At 43.9% G+C, this 21,767-nt stretch overlaps 1 pseudogene; it reads right to left on the reverse strand.

Moving 5' to 3' along the window:
* Positions 1-3,251: 3,251 nt before the first annotated feature.
* The window catches only part of LOC138988583 (small ribosomal subunit protein uS14-like), a 42,214-nt pseudogene continuing 23,698 nt past the window's right edge, over positions 3,252-21,767 (reverse strand).

The following is a 21,767-nucleotide window of genomic DNA, read 5'->3' on the forward strand; positions in this document are numbered from 1 at the left end:
CAAGCCCCTGTGTCTTTGTCTTTTGAAGTAAAATGCTGACTCAAGAGCGAATGAGTGGGAAATGTGAAGGTGTAGAAACAAAGAATAACTGTTGGGCTAGGGAACTGGTAACAATTTAGACAATAATTCCGCTGCATAGCAGAATCACTGAATTCCCAGTTCCCTGAAAGATACAGATAAAGGCCTGGCACACCGTCCTAAGTTGTTTTTACAGGAAGCAGACCAGATGAAAACTGCTTACCACAAGAACACAGACCCCAGACTGGATGAAACCAGAAGGTTGATGAGGCTTGAAACTTCACCTTGATGCCAACCAATCCAAGAACTGTCCATGAGCTGATCATGCCCCTGCTCCTTGAACACTATAAAACTCCTTGCTACCCCCTCCAAGGTGGGTCACATGATCTTGAGGGCATTGGCCCACTGTGGAGAAGGCGACGGCACCTCACTCCAGTACTCTTGCCTAGAAAATCCCATGGATGGAGGAGCCTGGTGGGCTGCAGTCCATGGGGTCGTGAAGAGTCGGACACCACTGAGCGACTTCACTTTCACTTTTCACTTTCATGCATTGGAGGAGGAAATGGAAACCCACTCCAGTATTCTTGCCTGGAGAATCCCAGGGACGGGGGAGCCTGGTGGGCTGCTGTCTGTGGGGTCGCACAGAGTCGGACACGACTGAAGCGACTTAGCAGCAGCAGCAGCAGCAGCAGCAGCCCACTGTGGCCCCCTGTGCCTGGCAAAGGAATAAAAGCTGCTGTTTGCTACTTCACCCCAAACTCCCTCTGTGTGTTTCTGTTCGGCACCTGTGAACAGAGGCCAAGTTTTGGCAGCAATGCCAATAAAGTCATATTTTATTTTTTTAAATTTATGTGGCCATGCGGAGTCATAGTTGCAGCATATGGAATCTTTGGTTGTGGCACATGGGCTTAGTTGCGGGCCCCGGGCCCCCACATTGGGAGCTTAAAGTCCTAACCACTGGACCACCAGGGAGATCCCTAAGTCACATTTTATAACTGAGGATATGTGTTGGAAAAATAAACCCCAGATGGGATTTTTTTTTTTTTTAATGTTTGCTATTGGTTGCTGAGTGAAATTCAAGAGCATTTCTTCTTCCCAGAGATTATGAGGGAAAAATAAGTATACCTCCTCCTGTAAGCCGGTTCTCTGATGTGATATGAGCTCAAAACTTTAGGCTTCAGGATATGATAATAAATGATGAAAGCAAATCACCCAGAGAAAAAGAGAAATGGAGAGAGAAGATGAGAGTGGAGTGACTGTGTTTTGAGAGGTCACTTGACAGTTATTTTTCCAGTTGTTCCAAAATGTTCATTACAGATGTTAGACAAGTCTTGGCAAACATGTGCTTCAAATTTCCTGTGTGGTTGTGTTTGTTTGCTAGGATTGCCGTAACAAAGTGCCATAAGCTCAGGGGCTTAACAGCAGGGATTTATCGTCTCATAGTTCTGGAGGCTGAAATCTGGGATCAAGGTGTCAGCGGGTTCTTTTTTCTTTCTAATAATTTTATTTCTTTAGTTTTGGCTGTGGTGGGTCTTCATTTCTGGGCACTTTTTTTTCTCTAGTTGCAGCAAGTGGGGTTACTCTCTCGTGGCAGGGGCTTTTCTTTGCGGTGGCTCTAGGGCTCATGGGCTTCAGGAGTTGCGGTTTCCAGGCTCTAGAGCACAGACTCAGTAGTTGTGGCGCAGAATTAGTTACTCCCAGGCATATGGGATCTTCCCGGGCCAGGGATGGAATGGGTGTCTTCTGCATTGACAGGCAGATTCTTTACTACTGAGCTAATCAGGCAAGCCCAGCGCTGATTCTTCCTGCAGGTCATGAAGGAGAATCTGTCTCATGTCTCTCGCCTTACTTTTAGTGACTGGCTAGCAATCTTTGGTGTTCCTTGACTTGTAGAAGCATCTCCCCAATCTCTGCCTTCATCTTCATAATGGTGTTCCTCTTGAGTGTGTTTGTATGGGTGTGTGTGTCTGTCCAAATTTCTCCCTTTTCTAAGGACACTGGTCATATTGGATTAGGAGCCCACCCTAGTTCAGTATGGGGGCTTCCCTGGTGGCTCAAACAGTAAAGAATCTGCTTGCAGTGCAGGAGGTGAAAGTGACACGGCTTCGATCCCTGGGTCAGGAAGATGCCCTGGAGCAGGAAATGGCAACCCACCCCAGTATTCTTGCCTGGAGAATCCCATGAACAGAGGAGTCTGGCGGACTACAGTCCGTGGGGACTCAAAGAGTTGGACACGACTGAGCGATTAACACACTAGTCCAGTAGGACTTTAACTAATCACATCTGCTGTGACCCTATTTCCAAATAAGTTCCCATTCTGAAGTATTGGGGGTTAGGACTCCAGCATATCTTTTTTTTTTTAATTTAAAAAGTTCGTTTATTTTTCATTTGGATGCTCCAAGTCTTAAGTTACGGCACTCAGGGTCTTCATTGCCACGTGGGGAGTCTTCCTTGCAGCTTGCAGTCTCTTTAGTTGCGGCATGAAGGCTCTAATTCCCTGACCAGGGACCAAACCCAGGTTCCCTGCATTGGGAGCACAGAGTTTAAACCAATGGACCAAAATGGAAGTCTGCTAATTTGCCTTTTTTTTTTTTTTGGTAGGGGGACACAATTCAACCCAGAATTCTCCATCTCATTTTATAAAGTCTTCAGTATAGCTGTGCTCTCAGGGACACATTTGAGGGGTTTTGTAGAGCTGGACTCTCTCACCCATTGGTTTCTCCAGCCTCCCATGTTTACCTCCCTGGAAAGCCTTGTCCTGCTTTCATCAGTGGGGTTAGTTGCTCCATTGTGTCTGACTCTTTGCAACCGCATGGACTGTAGCCACTAGGTTCCTCTGTGGATGGGGATTCTTCAGTCAAGAATACTGGAGTGGGTTGCCTAGCCCTCCTCCAGGGGATCTTCCCAACCCAGGGATCGAACCCAGGTCTCCTGCACTGCAGGCTGATTCTTTACCAGCTGAGCCACCAGGGAAGCCCTCAAATGTCAGTGTATGTCTCCCCAAATGGGTAGGAGGATCCTCTCCCCAAGGACCTTGGCTCATTCAGGAATGCCCCTCCAACAGCCAGGAATATAACCTCAGGTGACAGAAAGTCCTCTCTTGTCTGTGCATCCAAACCACTCATGGATTTTTTTGGGGGGGGTAGTTTTTAAACTTTCATTTTCTATGCAAAGAGCTAATATTGTTTCCACATAAGGTAGATGTGCTGAATGATCTATCCAAGGAACTTCAGTTAGTCTGATTTAACAAAGCCAACATCCTTCATGTACTGGTGGCCCATATTGAGGCAGTGTTTCCGGATCAGACCGTGCCTGTTTGAGCAGACCCGGCAAGTGAGAGAACCTTTGCTGAATTTTCTCAAATGGCCCCATTAGAGCTGCTGGTGACCCACGTTGCTGTCTTGACTGCAATGAGGCAAAAGGCTCACATATTTTTTTAAATTAAACACATTAAGTTGTAGTCAACTATGTGTCATATACCATTTTAAAGTGCATACAGTGCAGTGGCATTTACTAGTTTCATGGTGTTCTGCAGCTCTCACCTCCATCTAGTTCCAAAACATTTTCATCACCCCAAAGGAAGCTCCATACGATTTAGCACTCCCTCCCCAGTCCTTCCCTCCCCCCCGTCCCTGTCAACCACTCATCGGCTTTCTGTCCCTATGGATTTATCCTGAATGTTTCAATACATGGAATCACTCAATATGTGACCTTTTCTGAGCGGCTACTTTCACTCAGCAAAATGTTTTTGAGGCTCATCCACACTGTACCAGGTATCAGTGCCTCTTTTCTTGTGGAAACCTTTTGGTTTTATTAATTTTGATTGGAGTACAGTTGCTTTACAGTGCTGTCTTAGTTTCTGCTGTGCAACAAAGTCAATCAGTTATACGCATACGCGTACCCACTCTGTTTTTTAAGAATTCCTTCCCATTTAGGTCACCACAGAGCACTGAGTAGAGTTCCCTGTGCTATACGGTAAGTTTTCATTTGTTATCTATTTTATACATAGTGGTATATATATGTCGATCCCAATCTCCCAATTCATCCCATCTCCTCTTCCCCCATGGTAACCCTCAGTTTGTCCTCTAAATCTGTGACTCTATTTCAGCTTTGCAAATAAGTTTATCTGTACCGTTTTTCTAGATTGCCTTGTGTAGCTTTTTAAAGACAGACTTGCCTGGACAAATACATCTAGGTAAGGGTTGAAAAACTACGCCCGATGCGGGGTGGGGCTTCCCAAGTATGGCTCCCTGCCTCTTTATATAGCCTGTGAACTAAGAATGATTTTTACCTTTTAAAATCATTTTAAAAAGTTAAGTGAAGAATAGTCCATGGTGAGAATGATATAAATCTGAAAATTCAGTGTCTACAAAGTTTTTCTGAACCACAGCTACTCCCATTTGTTTCCATTTTGTCTATGGCCCCTTTCAAGCTACCAAGACAGAGTACAAGACAGAGTTCAAGGCTGGTCTGAAGGTAGTGAGTTATCTCAATTGATTGTTCACAGTCAGTTACAGATCGAACTCCTCGTTCTGCTGACTAGAAAAAAAAAAAAAGAAAAGAAAAAAAAAGACACAAAAAAGACAGAGTTCAAGACGGAGACGGTCTGGCCCCCAAACTAATGATACTGACCACCTGCGCCTTTAAGGAAAGTCAGCAGATCACTGTCCCAGGGAATGGACACCACCTAAATTTTCATCCATTCCTTATAAAGGACTCTTTCTCTTTCCCCTCATCTTCCCCCCCGACAAATGAAGCCAAACTCCTCCCAGAATCCACACGGAGACCCCTCAGTTAGAAAGATTAGTTCAAACCCATACATATCAGTTTGCTATACACTTGAAACTAACACAACATTGTAAATTAATTATATTTCTGGGAATTCCCTGTCAGTCCAGTGGTTAGGACTCCAAGTTTCCACTGCAGGGGACATGAGTTCAATCCCTGGCAGGGGAACTAAGGTCTTACATGTTGTGAGGTGCAGCCAAAAAAAAAAAAATAGAGCAATGATGGAATAGAATCAGAGGACCTGGTTTAGAACGAGGAGATAAAGTAAGCCTCTCTCCAAGGAAGAATTTTGATTCTGATGATTCTGATACTAATTCCAATGTGTGGCTTCCCCTTCTCCCCGCTATACCACCAAGCAATTTTCCAACGTACTGGGTGTCTTGCATTTCCACTCAGTTTTGACACAACCTGCAGATAGCATCAGGGTCCACAGGTTAAGGACTCGGTCCCATATGACTGCCCCCACTGCAGATGCCGAGCACAGTTCCAGGTTGTTACCTGTGTTTCTGACCAACTGGGTATAAATCAGAGGTTCCCATTGAGTCAGGAGATGGATGAGCCCCCGGAGGAAACAGTTAGAGTTGGTTCTCTGTGGACCGATTCTCTAAGAAGAAAATAGTAGGACAGTCGAGGGAGGAGGCTAAGCCCTGCCCAGATCGAAGATAAAAGCACCACGTATTTCCCATTCTCGAAGTCAAGGAAACTCTCTTGATTAGAAAGCTCCTTGGAGGTAAAAAAATGGAGGGGGTGTCACACACCCTCTTGGCCTCTTCAGTGGAATATATCTTGACTGACAGATGTTCATACACACATAGGGGGATCCTGAGATATACCACATATAGACTCAGAAGCAGGTGAATCAAAATGATTGGCCAAAGGAAACCCCGAAACGAATGCCCCTTAAAAGTAATTGACTACCAGAAAGGGGTGACTCTCTCTCTGAGTCTGCCCACGAGACTATCCACATGTACTATACTCTTTTCTTCCTCCTAGTAAACACTTGTTTCGCTGTGTGCTGTGCTAAGTTGCTTCAGTCATGTCTGGCTCTTTGTAACCCCATAGACTGTAGTCCGCCAGGCTCCTCTGTCCATGGAATCCTCCAGGCAAGAATACTGGAGTGGGTTGCCATACTCTTCTACAGGGCATCTTCCTGACCCAGGGATGGAACTCGGGTCTCCTGCATCGCAGGTGAATTCTTTACCTGCTGAGCCACCAGGGAAGCCCCACTTGTTTCACTACTTCTGTCTTTGTGGGAATTCTTTTTCTGCAAAGTTGAAGAGCCAGGGTCTTGTCACTGGGCCTCTGGTCTAGTGGCTAGGATTTGGTGCTCTCACCGTTATGACCCAATCCCAATCTCTGGCGGGGAACTGAAACCGTGCTTCAAGGCACTGCAGGACGAGGCCACCTGAGATCACCGTGACCCCCTTCTTGGGTTTGATTAATTTCCTACAGTGGCTCACTGAACTCAGAATACTAGAGTTTACTCACTAGATCATTTGTTTATTACAGTGAGACTCAACAGCCAGATTCAGAGAGATACACAGGCAAGATCCTGAACAAAGGAACTTCTGAAAGTGTTCTGGTTCACCAACCTAGAAGTTCTCTGGACCCCAATCTTTGAGTTTTTATGGAAGCTTCATTACATAGACATGATTGATTAAGTCCTTGATCACTGGTGATTGAACTCAATCACCCCAGAGGTTGGGAAGTGGGAGTGGAATTTTCAACCCTCTAATGACAAAGCTGGTTCCAATGGCAACCCACCCACATCTCTGTGTGCTTTCCCTAGCAGAACAAGACACGTTCATCACTCTTATCACAGAAATTCCAAGGTTTTAAGAGCTATATGATAGAAACAAGGATGAAGACCAAATATATATATTTCTTTTTATTTCTTTATTTTAGTTTTGATGTGCTGGGTCTTCGTTGCTGTGCTTGGGCTTTCTCTAGTTGCGGAGAGTGGGGGCTACTCTCTGGTTGCAGTGCGCGGGCTTCTCACTGTGGTGACTTCTCTTGTTGCGGAGCAGGGCCCTAGAGAGTGGGCTCAGTAGCTGTGGCACATGGGCTTAGTTGCTCCAAACCATGTGGATCTTCCTGGACCAGGGATTGAGCCCATGTCCCCTGCATTGGCAGGCAGATTCTTAACCACTGGACCATCAGGGAAGTCGCAAATATATGTATTTCTTATTATAAATCACAATATCACAGATCTCAAGCTTCCCTTTCTTGACTTGTCAATCCCAGGAAATTCCCATGATTTTCTGCCTGTCCATAAAGTATCTGGAATTGTCGATGGCCAGCTGCCTTATCACCTTAGGAAATCCTTGTGTAAACTCTCTTTCCCCCCATGAGTGAGAAACGTGGTCTCCATGGCAGCGAGGTTAAAGTTCTCTCTGATTTCATGTCACTTCATTGGCAGTTTAATTGTCCAGGACATGAGAAAAACAAAACACCAAACGCCTTATACTGATATGTGTACAACACAGATTTTGAATAATGCCCCTGAGGGAAACATTTCTACCTTTCTTTTCTGTTGCTCCATAATAAATTCTCAAAAATATTTCCCTGAAGCAATGTGCTTCAGTGCTTAAAATCTGCCTTAACATCTAGTGGAAATGAGACAGGAGGGAAGGGGGCAGACACAGCCTTTAAAAGAATGATGTAATCACTGAGGATACAACAAAAACTGATTAAAACTAATTAGCCCCAAGATGACAGGCTGCCCTGGGGGCTCAGATGGTGAAGAATCCACCTGCAATGTGGGAAACCTGGGTTTGATCCCCGGGCTGGGAAGACGCCCTGGAGAAGGGAATGGCTACCCACTCCAGTATTCTTGCCTGGAGAATTCCATGGGCAGAAGAGCCTGGAGGGCTACAGCCCTGGTGGGCTGTACTCCACAGGGCCACAAAGAGTCAGACCCAACCGAGCAAATAACACTATAGCACAGGGAACAATATTCGATATTCTGTGATAAACCATAACAGAAATATGTGTGTAACTGAATCACTTTTACTATACAGCATATACTGCCACAATAAAATTTTTTACAGAGTCAGCCAATCTGAGATATTCTGTTATAGCAGCCCAAACAGACTAAGACAGTTTCTATAATGGAAGAATTACTATTAAAAAAAGAACTCCACCTTGCTTATGTATCCTTCAGGTCTATGTCCTTGCGGGCAATGTGTCACTTGGAAAATCCCATGATCCAGATGGGAGCAAAAGTTCCCAGCTGTAGCCAACTGGCTTCCTAAATTGAGACTAGATGTTTGGATTGGCATCTCTGGTGGCTCAGATGGTAAAGAATCCACCTGCAATGTGGGAGACCTGGGTTCGATTCCTGGGTTGGGAAGATGCCCTGGAGAAGGGAACAGCTACCCATTCCAGTATTCTGGCCTGGAGAATTCCATGGACAGAGGAGGCTGGCAGGCTACAGTCCATGCGGTCTCAAAGAGTTGGACACAACTGAGTGACTTTCACTTTCAGAGGTACCGTGTGTGCCTGGGCTGATCACTAGTGTCTAAGGCTGTTCAATTTCTTAGTACATGTGATGCTGAAATTCTGTGATGTTCTGCCACTGGAAAGACACTCAGCCGTGGGATTCTGAGAGATACTCTGTGGTTGTCATGGGAGCACTTCAGGCAGAAGAGATGATCAGTTCCTAGAGTTAGGAGAAAGCTGTCCTCATAGAGTTAGGAGAGAGTGAAGGGCATCAGGAAGAAATTTAATGTTCAGAATGGCTAGCTGAAGTGAAGCCAGAAAGAAAAACAAAAGCCATATGATATCACTTATATATGGGGCTTCCCAAGTGGTGCAGTGGTAAAGAATCCACCTGCCAGTGAAGGAGATGCAGGAGACGTGGGTTCAATCCTTAGGTTGGGAGGATCCCCTGGAGTAGGAAATGGCACCCCACTCCAGTATTTCTGCCCGGGAAAATCCCATGGACAGAGAAGTCTGGCAGCCTACAGTCCATGGAGTCGCAAAGAGTCAGACGTGAATGAGCAGCTGAAAACACACACACGCACACACACACACACAAGCATACATACATATATGTGTGTGTGTTCTTTTATCAGATTACTGATATATATATATATATATATATATATATATATATATATGTATGTATGTATCTGCCATGTGCGCTCAGCCATGCCCGACTCTTTGTGACCCCATGGACTGGAGCCTGCCAGGTTCCTCTGTCCATGGAATTTTCCAGGCAAGACCTGGAGTGGGTTTCCATTTCTTACTCCAATATGTATGTGACTGAATCACTGTGCTGTACACCTTAAACTAAAATGATATTGTAAGTCAACTATACTTCAATTAAAGAAAAGAAAAAAACATTATTATTAGAGCACTAATTCTTAAACTTTTTGGTCTCAGGCCCCCCTCTTCACTCTTAAAGTTACTGAGGACCCTACTCAGCTTTCTTAAATGTAAGTTGTAGCTATCAATACTTACTGTTTAAACATTAAAATTGAGAAAATTTACAATGTGCATTTAAAATTTACTTAAAATAACAATAAAACCCATTGAATGGTAACATGAACAACATATTTTATTATATTTTCCAAACCAAAAAATTTAGTTAGTTAGAAGAATAGCATTGCTTTAAATATTTGCAAATCTCCTAGAAGACAGTTGTATTCTCATTTGTGAGACTACCTTATTACTCTGTTGTGAAATGTCATTTTAGTCCAAGTCTATGAAGAAAACCTACAAGCATCTAGCTGAAAAAAGTATTTCAATAGACTTCTCAGGAACTCAAGAATTCTTCTTTCAGATCAGATCAGATCAGTCGCTCAGTTGTGTCCGACTCTTTGCAACCCCATGAATCGCAGCATGCCAGGCCTCCCTGTCCAACACCAACTCCCAGAGTTCACTCAGACTCACGTCCATCGAGTCAGTGATGCCATCCAGCCATCTCATCCTCTGTCGTCCCCTTCTCCTCCTGCCCCCAATCCCTCCCAGCATCAGAGTCTTTTCCAATGAGTCAACTCTTGGCATGAGGTGGCCAAAGTACTGGAGTTTCAGCTTCAGCATCATTCCTTCCAAAGAAATCCCAGGGCTGATGTCCTTCAGAATGGACTGGTTGGATCTTCTTGCAGTTCAAGGGACTCTCAAGAGTCTTCTCCAACACCACAGTTCAAAAGCATCAATTCTTCGGTGCTCAGCTTTCTTCACAGTCCAACTCTCACATCCATACATGACCACAGGAAAAACCATAGCCTTGACTAGATGAACCTTTGTTGACAAAGTAATGTCTCTGCTTTTGAATATACTATCTAGGTTGGTCATAACTTTCCTTCCAAGGAGTAAGCGTCTTTTAATTTCATGGCTGAATTCTTCTTTAATGCTATACTAAAACTTGAAAAACTGGTAATTTAGTCAAGGTTAGTTGTAGTGAGGACTCTCCATTTCAGTGAGTTCTATTTTATTAAAATCCATTTGTCTACCTTGCACTTTTCATGTATTTCTTTTTTTTTTCTCAATATCACAGACATGTGGGATCTTAATTCCCTGACCAGGGATCAAATCCATGCCCCCTGCATTGGAAGCACAGTGTCTTAATCACTAGACTGATAGGACAAGTCCTACCTTGCACTTTTTATGACTCGTTCATTGGTCTTTTGAATAATATTACTTCACTAAGTCATACAGATCTTCCAAACATCGACGCATTTCATTACATAATATTTTAAAAACTCCGTTTGTTAATATCACCACCAATCTCAGAAAAGTCTTTCAGCGTTGGAACATTGTCAAACATGGTGACAAACACGTGTCTTCCAAAATTAAAATTTTCCCTTGAAGCTCAAATTTTACCACTGGCAACAAACACTGTCAGTTGTTTTCCTTGAACCAGCAAGTTCATTTCATTCATTTTTGAGAAAATTTCTGCCAGAACCCAAGTTGAAACCTCATAGACTGTCAGTTTTTTCCAACAAATTATAGTTCATGGAAAACTGGCCAATTCAACTCTTAAACACTCAACCAACTGCGGCCTTAAGGTATCTACTATCTGTCTATTGTGATTTGCTCAGAGGTGGTCATGTGATAAAGGCTGGACCAATCAGAGTGCATCTCAGAACAAAGAATTTCTATCTCCTTCCCTGAAGTTTGAAGCTTCAGGGCTACTGGCAGAGAGCTTTTGACCATAGGGTTGGCCAACCATAGTTTGAAGCCAACATCGTGAAGGGCACAGCAGAGAGACGGGAAGAAACTAAATTATTGATCACATCACTGAGCCAGAATACCAAGTCGTTCTTAAAAACACATCTTACTTTTTCATTTATGATGTCTGCTTGGGTGTATCATCCACTGGGTGACTTAAATAACAGACATTTAATTCTTACAGTTCTGGAGGCTAAGAAACCAACATCAGTGTTCCAGTCAATCAGGTTTCTAGTGAGAGCTCTGTTTTTGATTTTCCGATGGCCTCCTTCTTGCTATATCCGCACATGGCCTTTCCTTGGTTCAGGAACATGGTTGTTCGGTCACTCTGTCATGTCCCACTCTTTGCAACTCTATAGACTGCAGCATGACAGGCTTCCCTATCCTTCACCATCTCCCGGAGTTTGCTCAAACTCAGATCCATTGAGTCAATGATGCCATCCAACCATCTCATTTTCTATTGCCCTCTTCTCCTCCTGCCTTCAATCTTTCCCAGCATCAGGGTCTTTTCAAGAACATAGAGACAGTGTGATTTCTCTCTCTTCCTCTTTTAAAAATGTTTTATTTATTTATTATTTTTGTCTGTGCTGGGTCGTCATTGCTGCACAGGCTTTCTCTGGTTGTGGTGAGTGGGGGCTACTCCCTAGCTGAGGTGTGTGGGCTTCTTATTGTGGTGGCTTCTCTCATTGTGGAGTGTGGGCTCTAGGGAACACGGGTTCCAGAATTGCAGCATACAGGCTTAGTTGCTGTATGGCAAGTGGGATCTTCCTGGACCAGGGATTGAATCTTTGTCCCCTGCACTGCATTGGCAGGCAGATTCTTAATCACTAGACCACCAGAGAAGTCCCTCTCTTTGTATCAGGACTGCAGCTTTACTGAATTAGGCCCCACCTTTATGGCCTTATTTAGCCTTGGAAGTGAAAAATGTTAGTCATTCAGTCACATCCAACTCTTTGCCACCCACAAACTTGCAGCCCATCAGGCTCCTCTGTCCATGGAATTCTCCAGATTTCTGGAATAGAGAGTCCAATATTGGACTAGAAGTCATAGAATACTTAGAATTCTATACATAGAATACATGGAACAGAAGAATACTGGACTAGATAGTCATTCTCTTTCTCTAGGGGATGTTCCCAACCTAGAGATCGAAATCAGGCCTCTTCCTTTGCAGGCATATTCTTTACCATAATTGCCTCCTAAAAGCCTTAATCCAAATACAGTCAAGTTGGGGGTTAGGGCTTTAGCATATGAATTTTAAAAGGATGCAATTTGGTCCGTGGCAGCTAATGCTATGTCCAATTCAGTTTGAGATTTTAGTCACAACCAGAAGTATCCTAAACAATGCAGTGGAAACTTAAGTGATTTTTAGTAAGTCTGAGCCTCAGTTTTCTCATCTGCAGAATGTTTAAAAGCAGGAGGTCCTTGTCATCATCCACCACGGAGATTAAGTGAAACAATAAATTTGTGAATATTTGGAATAATATAAAGTTCATGGAAGATATTAATTAAAATTAACAAGAAGGTTGGAGGACTTCCCTGGCAATCCAGTGGTTAAGAATTCATGCTTCCAATGCAGGGGCTGTGCGTCCAATCCCTAGTCTGGAACTGGGATCCTGCATGCTTCGTGTTTGGGTCAGAAAAATAAGCAAATAAAATAAACAAGAAGGCTGCCAGACCAAGGGTCAGAGGTAGGCACAGCAAGGTGAGGAAAAAAGAGAGAAATGATAACCCTGTTTTTCTAAAGAGATAGATAAATAGTGATAGGAGCATGCATACTTGGGATATGCATGCCTGTCTCAGAAATACAAAAATAAACCTTCAGACCCTAAATGGGGAGAGTAATTATAAATAGAGCAATATTAGCTGTGAGTAACAAGCCCAATTAGAGAATGTAAAGATGATTTAGAAGGTCTTCATGCAAAGCATCTTGGGTTGCTATAAAAATATTTGATATTTACAGCTCAAGAAAGAGATGAAAATTAAGAGAAGATAGTTCAGGATCTGACTGTTGATCTGCTCTGTTGTAGGTGCTGTCAATGCCCAGTTTTTTCCTTCTCACTGTCAGTCATTACACCCTGGCCCAACTTCCAAAGGCCAGCTCTGCTGAGCTGTGCTCAGTCACTCAGTTGTGTCTGACTCTTTGGGGCCCCATGGACTGTAGCCAGCCAAGTTCCTCTGCCCGTGGGATTTTCCAGGCAAGAATACTGGAGTGGGGTGCCATTTCCTTCTCCAGGGGATCTTCCTGACCCAGGGATTGAACCTGCATCTCTTGTGTCTCCTGCATTGGAATCAGATTCTTTACCTGCGGAGCCAATGGGGAAAGCCATCAAGGTTGCCTGGAACCACTTTTAAAGTGGTTGGCATTGAAATGAAAACTGACCTTTTCCAGTCTGGTGGCCACTGCTGAGTTTTCCAAATTTGCTGACATTGAGTGAAGCACTTGAACAGCATCATCTTTTAGGATTTGAAATAGCTCAGCTGGATTCCATCCCCTCCACTAGCTTTGTTTGTAGTAGTGCTTCCTAAGGCAAACGACTTCACACTCCAGGATGTCTGGCTCTAGGTGAGTGATGAGACTGTCATGAGCATCCTGGTCATTAAGATCTTTTTTTGTACAGTTCTGTGTATTCTTGCCACCACCTTTTCCTTTTAATTTCTTCTGCTTCTGTTAGGTCCTTACCATTTTTGTTCTTTATTGTGCTTGCTTCATCCTTGCATGAAATGTTCCCTTGGTATCTCTAATTTTCTTGAAGAGATCTCTAGTCTTTCCAATTCTGTTGTTTTCCTCTATTTCTTTGGACTGTTCACTTAAGGCTTTCTTCTCGCTCCTTGCTATTTTCTGGAACTCTGCATTCAGATGGGTGTATCTTTCCCATTCTCTCTTGCTTTTCACTTCTCTTCTTTCCTTGGCTATTAGTAAAGCCTTACCAGACAATCACTTTGCCCTCTTGCATTTCTTTTTTGTGGGGATGGTTTTGGTCACTGCCTCCTTTACAATGTTACGATCCTCCATCCATAGTTCTTCAGGCACTCTATCATATCTAATCCCTTGAATCTATTTGTGACTTCCACTGTATAATCATAGGGATTTGATTCAGGTCACTCCTGAATGGCCTACCGGTTTTCCCTACTTTCTTCAATTTAAACCTGAATTTTGCAATAAGGAGCTGATGATCTGAACCACAGTCAGCTTCCAGTGTTGTTTTTGATGACCACAAAACAGCTTAGAGCTTCTCCATCTTCAGCTGCAAAAACATGATCAATCTGATTTCGATATTGACCGTTTGGTGATGCTCATGTGTAGAGCCATCTCTTGTGTTGTTGGAAAAGGGTGTTTGCTATGACCAGTGTGTTCTGTTGGCAAAATTCTATTAGCTTTTGCTCTGCTTCATTTTGTACACCAAGGCCAAATTTTCCTGTTACTCCAAGTGTCTCTCGGAGAAGGCAATGGCAACCCACTCCAGTACTCTTGCCTGGAAAATCCCATGGACGGGGGAGCCTGGTGGGCTGTCGTCTATGGGATCGCACAGAGTTGAACACGACTGAAGTGACTTAGCAGTAGTAGCCAAGTGTCTCTTGACTTCTTGCTTTTGCATTCCAGTGCCCTATGATGAAAAGGACATCTTTTTTTGTGTGTGTGTTAGTTCTGGAAGATCTTGTAGGTCTTCATAGAACTGGCCAGCTTCAGCTTCTTTGGCATCAGTGGTTGGGGCATAGATTTGGAGTACTGTGATATTGAATGGTTTGCCTTGGAAACAAACCAAGATCATTCTGTTGTTTTGGAGATTGCACCCAAGTACCATGCATTGGGTTTTGCAAGTAAATGCAAAACTTGCATTTACTTGCACTTTGGACTCTTTTGTTGACTTTGAGGGCTACTCCCTTTCTTCTAAGGGATCCTTGCCCACAGCAGTAGATATAACGGTCGTCTGAATTAAATTCACCCATTCCCATTCATTTTAGTTCACTGATTCCTAAGATGTCAGTGTTCACTCTTGCCATCTCCTGCTTGATCACATTCAATTTACCTTGATTTATGGACCTAACATTCCAGGTACCTACGTGATATTCTTCTTCACAGCATTGGACTTTACTTTCATCACCAGATACATCCACAACTGTCATTTCCACTTTGGCCCATCCGCTTCATTCTTTCTGGGGCTATTAGTAATTGCCCTCCACTCTTCGCTGGTAGCATATTGGACATTTTCCAACACGGGGGGCTCACTTTTCAGTGTCATATCTTTTTGCTTTTTTTTTTAACTTTTATTTTATTTTTAAACTTTACAATATTGTATTAGTTTTGCCAAATATCGAAATGAATCCGCCACAGGTATACCCGCGTTCCCCATCCTGAACCCTCCTCCCTCCTCCCTCCCCTACCCTCCCTCTGGGTCGTCCCAGTGCACCAGCCCCAAGCATCCAGTACCATGCATTGAACCTGGACTGGCGACTTTTTGCTTTTTTATGCTGTTCATTGGGTTCTTGCGGCAAGAATACTAGAGGGGTTTGCCATTCCCTCCTCCAGTGGACTATATTTTGTTAGAGCTCTCCGCCATGACCCGCCCATCTTGGGTGGCCCTGCACAGCATGGCTCATAGCTTCATTGAGTTCCACAAGCCCCTTGGCCACGACAAGGCTGTAATCCATGAAGGGGACATACACTGTACTTCCATTTATATGATCTCCCGGTAATGACAAAACTGTAGGGACAGATTGCTATGGGCTGAAGATGCCGGGAGGAGTTAATTACAAAGGGTCTTGAGGGAACTGCTTGGGGTTGATGAAACTGTTCTATATCTTGATTTTGGAGATGGTTCCACAGCTGCGTGCATTTTTCAAAACTCATAGGACTGTACACTAATCAAGGGTGAATTTGGCTGGATGTAAATTAAGCCTCAATAGAAAAGGTCACTTAAAGAAAGAGCGTTCATCATCATTGTCTTAGCTGGTTGTCATGACAACCCGGCAACAATCAGGCATGATTATTCATTTTTTCAGCCAACTGTTTTGAGCCTATCTGCACTTTGCAATGCCGCGTCCTTCTAAACCTGCTACTGATTGCTTTCTAGCCCACCAGTCCTCTCAAATTGTTCTTGTCGAGGTCATTAGTGACCGCATATTTGCTCAAGCCCGTGGTTAATTTTCAGCTCTCACTTCCTTGACCTTTTTTCTTTCTTCCTTTCTTCCTTCCTTTCGCTCCTCCCTCCCTCCCCCTCTTTCCTTTCTTTTTTAATTTTTTTCAAGAAACAATCTCAATTTTTTAAAATGTTTTTTAAAAATTTTAATTGGAGGCTAATTACAATATTGTGGTGATTGTTGCCATACATTCACATGAATCAGCCATGGGTGTACATGTGTTCCCCATCCTGACCCTCCTTCCCACCTCCTTCCCCATCCCATCCCTCAGGGTCAAGGTTATTTATTTATTTATTTGGCTACACTGGGTCCTAGTTACAGCAGGTGAGGTATTTTAGCCGCAGCACACAGAATCTTTTGTTGGGGCACACAGACTCTTAGTTGCTGCATGTGGGATCTTGTTCCCTGCCCGAGGGTCAAGCCCAGTCCTCCTGTATTGGGATCAGGGAGTTTTAGGCATTGGACCACCAGGGAAGTCCCTCCTTCTTTCTTTTTCTCTCTCTTTCATTCTCTCTTTCCCTCCCTCTCTCTCTCTCTCACTGTCTTTCATTCTTTCTTTCCCACTTGGCATCCCAGATGCTCACACCACAGCTCTGTCTCCTCCAGCCTGCAGCTTTCTCAATGCTGCTCTTTCCTGCTCTGCCTTTGACTGTCCTCAGTTTCTTCTTTACCCCATCCCTCCCCATTCACCTGCTTTTCCTCTCCTCCCCACCTCCCTAGGGGAGCACATCCAGCCTTTTGGCACCAGATAGCTCTTAGATACTCATGACTGCCAAATCTGGTTTGCATTTTATCCCCTTCCTTCCTGCGTACCTGGATTTCCAGTGTAATTTTCGTCAGTTGATTTTGCAGTCTCCAAAAAGACATTAAATCAGGGAAGCTTTGACTCACAGCTCAGGGCTGCTGTCACTAGGTTTCGGGCCACTTACTTCACTTCACATTTTCTTTATCTGTTTATTTATTGATGGACATTTAGCTTGTTTTCATATCTTGGTCATTGTGAATAATACTGCAATGAACATGTGAGCCTCAGATATCTCATCAAGACCCAGATTTCTTTTTCTTTGGATATACACCCTGAAGTGGGATTGCTGTCTCACAGGGTAGTTCTATTTTTAATTTCTTGAGAAACCTCCATACTGTTTTCTGTGATGGCTGCACCAATTTGTATTTCCTCCAACAGTGCACAAGTGTTGCTTTTCTCTACATCATTGCCAATACTTGTTATCTCCTGTCTTGTTGAGAATAGCAAAGGTTCATAATCTTGACCTCAACTGGCTAAAGACAACACTGTCCTGAATAAAGCTGATTAAAAGAGCACTATTTCATCTTCTTTTGAATTTGTATAGCTGTAAAAGCTATACACTTCAAAAATGCAAAAACTGGAAACTGATGACCTCCATTAATCTCTCATCGAGAGCTCACCCATATTTGTAGCTGTTGTTCAGTGGCTAAGTCATGTCCGACTCTTTGTAACCCCATGTACTACAGCACGACAGTGTCCCCTGTCTGTCACTATCTCCCAGGGTTTGCTCAAACCCATGTCCATTGAATTGGTGATACCATCCAACCATCTCATCCTCTGCCACCCCCTTCTCCTTTTGCCTTCAATCTTTCCCAGTGTCAGAGTCTTTTCCAATGAGTCAGTTCTTTGCATCAGGTGGCCAAAGTATTGAAGCTTCAGCTTCAGCACCAGTTCTGCTGTTGCTGCTGCTGCTAAGTCGCTTCAGTAGTGTCCTACTCTATGCGACCCCATAGACGGCAGCCCACCAGTCTCCCCCGTCCCTGGGATTCTCCAGGCAAGAGTACTGGAGTGGGTTGCCATTTCCTTCTCCAATGCATGAAAGTGAAAAGTGAAAGTAAAGTCGCTCAGTCGTGTCCAACCCTTAGCATGGACTGCAGCCTACCAGGCTCCTCCGTCCATGGGATTTTCCAGGCAAGAGTACTGGAGTGGGGTGCCATTGCCTTCTCCACGGCACCAGTTCTTCCTGTGAATATTCAGGGTTGATTCCCTTTAGGATTGACTGGCTTGATCTCCTTGCTGTCCATGGGACTGTCAAGAGTCTTCTCCAGCACTACAATTAGAAAGCATCAATTCTTCAGCGCTCAGCCTTCTTTATGGTCCAACTCTCACATCTGTTCATGACTACTGGAAAAACCATATTAGTGATTTGCAATTAATCCTCTCAAACATTTATTTATAAATGCCAATTTTCAAAGTCAGAACATGTTGTACATTCTGTTCTATCTGATTTATTTACTTGATAAGATATATTGGCTGTCTAGTGATTTGGTAATTGATTAATTAATTGTATATTTTTGGTTGCTCTGGATTCTCGTTGCACGTGGGCTTTCTCTAGTAGTTGGGAGCAGGGGCTACTCTTTGTTGCAGTGCGTGGGCTTCTCATTGCAGTGGCTTCTCTTGTTGAGGAAACAGGCTCTAGGTGTGCAGGTTTCAGTAGTTACAGCTCGTGGGCTCAGTAGGTGCGGCTCATGGGCTCTAGAGAGCAAGCTCAGGAACTGTGGTGCTCAAGGGCCCAGCTGCTTCTTGGCATGCGCAATCCTCCCAGACCAGGGATCAAACCTGTGTCCTCTGCACTGACAGGTGGATTCTTATCCACTGCACCACTAGGGAAGTCCAGAGACAGGATGTCTTTTAATTTTTGCCTCTGGTCAGTGTTTCTCAATGGGGGAGAGTTGTCCCCCAGGGGACATTTGGTTATAACATTTGAGGGTGGTCGTGTCCATGGTATCTTGGGGGTGGAGGCTGAATATGCTATTAGATGGAAACATCTTACACAGAACAAGACAGCCCTGCCCTACCCCCCACCACAAAGAGACATCCTGGATTATCCAAGTGGTTCCAAATGTAATCACGTGCATGCTCCATTGCTTTAGTCGTGTCCAACTCTTTGCAATCCCATGAACTGTAGCGCACCAGGCTCCTCTGTCCATGGGATTCTCCAGGCAATACTGGAGTGGGTGTCATGCCCTCCTCCAGGGGATCTTCCCAATCCAGGGATCAAATCTGGGTCTCCTGCATTGCAGGCAGATTCTTTATTGCTGAGTCACTAGGGAAGTCCAATGTAATCACAGGTGTCTTTATATTAACAAGGGGCAGGAGATCAGAGGCAATGTGATGATGGAAGATGGGGGAGAAAGGTACCTGAAGATACTACACTGCTGCCTTTGAAGATGGAGGAAGGGGACGAATCAAGGGATACAAGAAATGCATCTCTAGAACCTGGAAAAGTCGAGGAAGTATGTTCTCTTCTAGAGCTTCCAGAGACATCAAGCACAGGCCTACCAACACTTTGGTTTCAGGTCAGTGGAACCCAGCTGTGAAGTTAAAAGATGCCTTCTCCTTGGAAGAAAAATTATGATGAACCTAGACAGCATATTAAAAAGCAGAGACATCACTTTACCAACAAAGGTCCATGTAGTCAAAGCTATGGATTTTCCACTGGTCATGTATGGATGTGAGAGCTGGACCATAAAGAAGAATGAGCACTGAAGAATTAATGCTTTTAAACTATGGTGTGGGAAAATACTCTTGAAAGTCCTTTGGACAGCAAGGAGATCAAGTTAGCCAATCCTAAAGAAATCAACCCTGAATGTTCATTGGAAGTACTGGTGCTGAAGCTGAAGCTCCATTACTTTGGCCACCTGATGCAAAGAGTGACTCTGTGCAAAAGACCCTGATGCTGGGAAAGATGGAGGGCAGGAGGAGAAGGGGGGGCAGAGGATGGTTGGATGGTAGGATCAACTCAATGGACATGAGTTTGAGCATACTCTGGGAGATAGTGAAGGACAGGCAAGCTTGGGGTGATGCAGTGCGTGGGGTCGCAAAGAGTCAGACACAACTGAGCAACTGAACAGCAACAACAGTGGAACCCATTTCAGACAATACAGTTGTGCTATTTTAAGCAACTGAGTTAATGCATGTTTGTTAGAGCAGTGAGAAGAAACTAATACAGATGCTGTTCCATGTTGTGGCTTAATTTATCTAACCAATTTCCTACTGATGTCATTTAGGTTACTTAGAAAAGGTTATTTTATTTTGTGGTTTGTTTGTTTAGAAGGATAATTGTTTTACAGAATTTTGCTGTTTTCTGTCAAACCTCAACACGAATCAGCCCGTGTTTGTTTGTTTTTGTTTCTTTGGCAATTACAAATGATGCACATGGTAGATTGCCAAAATGGTATCAATTCTTCACGCTTCTCTTTTGCCAGTCACTTTGTAGCATTTTATTATTTTTGAATTTTAATTAAAATTTATTTATTAATTTATTTTCGGTTGCACTGACTCTTCGTTGCTGCACAAGGGCTTTCTCTAGTTGTGGTGAGTGGGGGCTGCTCTCTGTTGTGGTTCAGGAGCTTCCCATCGCAGTGGCTTCTCTTGTTGGGGAAAGCCCTGGGAATGTGAGCTGCTCAGTGGTTTGCTGGCTTTAGAGCTTGGGCTCAGTAGTTGTGGCACATGGTCTCAGTTGCTCTGAGGCACGTGGAAAGTTCCCAGACCAGGGATCAAACCTGTTTTCCCTGCTTTGGCAGGTGGATTCTCAATCACCAGACTACCAGGCAAGTCCTAGCATCCTACTGCTTTTACTGTGGGTTTACTATGACTTGCTTTGGGTCAATGGCATGTTGGTAGGAACATGCTTGAAAGGTCCCTATGTGACTAGGCTAACTCTTGCACCACTGACATCACCACGAGGACACACTGGGGATCGCCTTCAGGAGAGTGAGAGACGTGCGGCACAGAGCCAAGTTGCTCTTGTCACTCCACGGTCAGCCAGCTAACCATCAGTCATGTGAGCAAAAAGAGCTAAGATCAGCAAAGCCATTTGATCCTCCACTGACCCCAGACATATGTGCAACAAATTTACTGTCGTATGCCATTGATCACGACGCAGACTTTCTTATCTCTCCTTGCTATTCTTAGGAACTCTGCATTCAGATAGGTAAACCTTTCCTTTCCTCCTTTGCCTTTAGCTTCTCTTCTTTTCTCAGCTATTTTGTAAGGCCTCCTCAGACAACCATTTTGCCTTTTGCATTTCTTTTTCTTGGGGATGATCTTGATCACTGCCTCCTGTACAATGTCACAAACTTCTGTCCAGAGTTCTTCAGGCACTCCATCAGACCTAGTCCCTTGAATCTATTTGTCACTTCCACTGTATAATTGTAAGGGATTTGATTTAGGTCAAACCTGAATGGTCTAGTAGTTTTCCCTGCTTTCTTCAATTTAATTCTGACTTTTGCAATAAGGAGTTCATGATCAGAGCCACAGTCTGCACCAGGTCTTGTTTTTGCTGACTGTATAGAGCTTCTCCATCTTCGGCTGCAAAGATTATAATCAACCTGATTTCTGTATTGACCATCTTGTGATGTCCATGTGTAGAGTCATCTCTTGTGTTGTTGGAAGAGGCAAAGGAGAAAAGGAAAGATATACCCATCTGAATGCAGAGTTCCAAAGAATAGCAAGGAGAGATGAGAAAACCTTCCTAAGTGATCAATGAAAAGAAATAGAGGAAAACAATAGAATGGGAAAGACTCTTCAAGAAAATTAGAGATACCAAGGGAACATTTCATGCAAAGATGGGCACAATAAAGGACAGAAATGGTATGGACTAACAGAAGCAGAAGAT

The sequence above is a fragment of the Bos mutus genome, chromosome 7 (assembly GCF_027580195.1).
Source record: "Bos mutus isolate GX-2022 chromosome 7, NWIPB_WYAK_1.1, whole genome shotgun sequence".
In the NCBI taxonomy this organism is placed as follows: Eukaryota; Metazoa; Chordata; class Mammalia; order Artiodactyla; family Bovidae; genus Bos; species Bos mutus.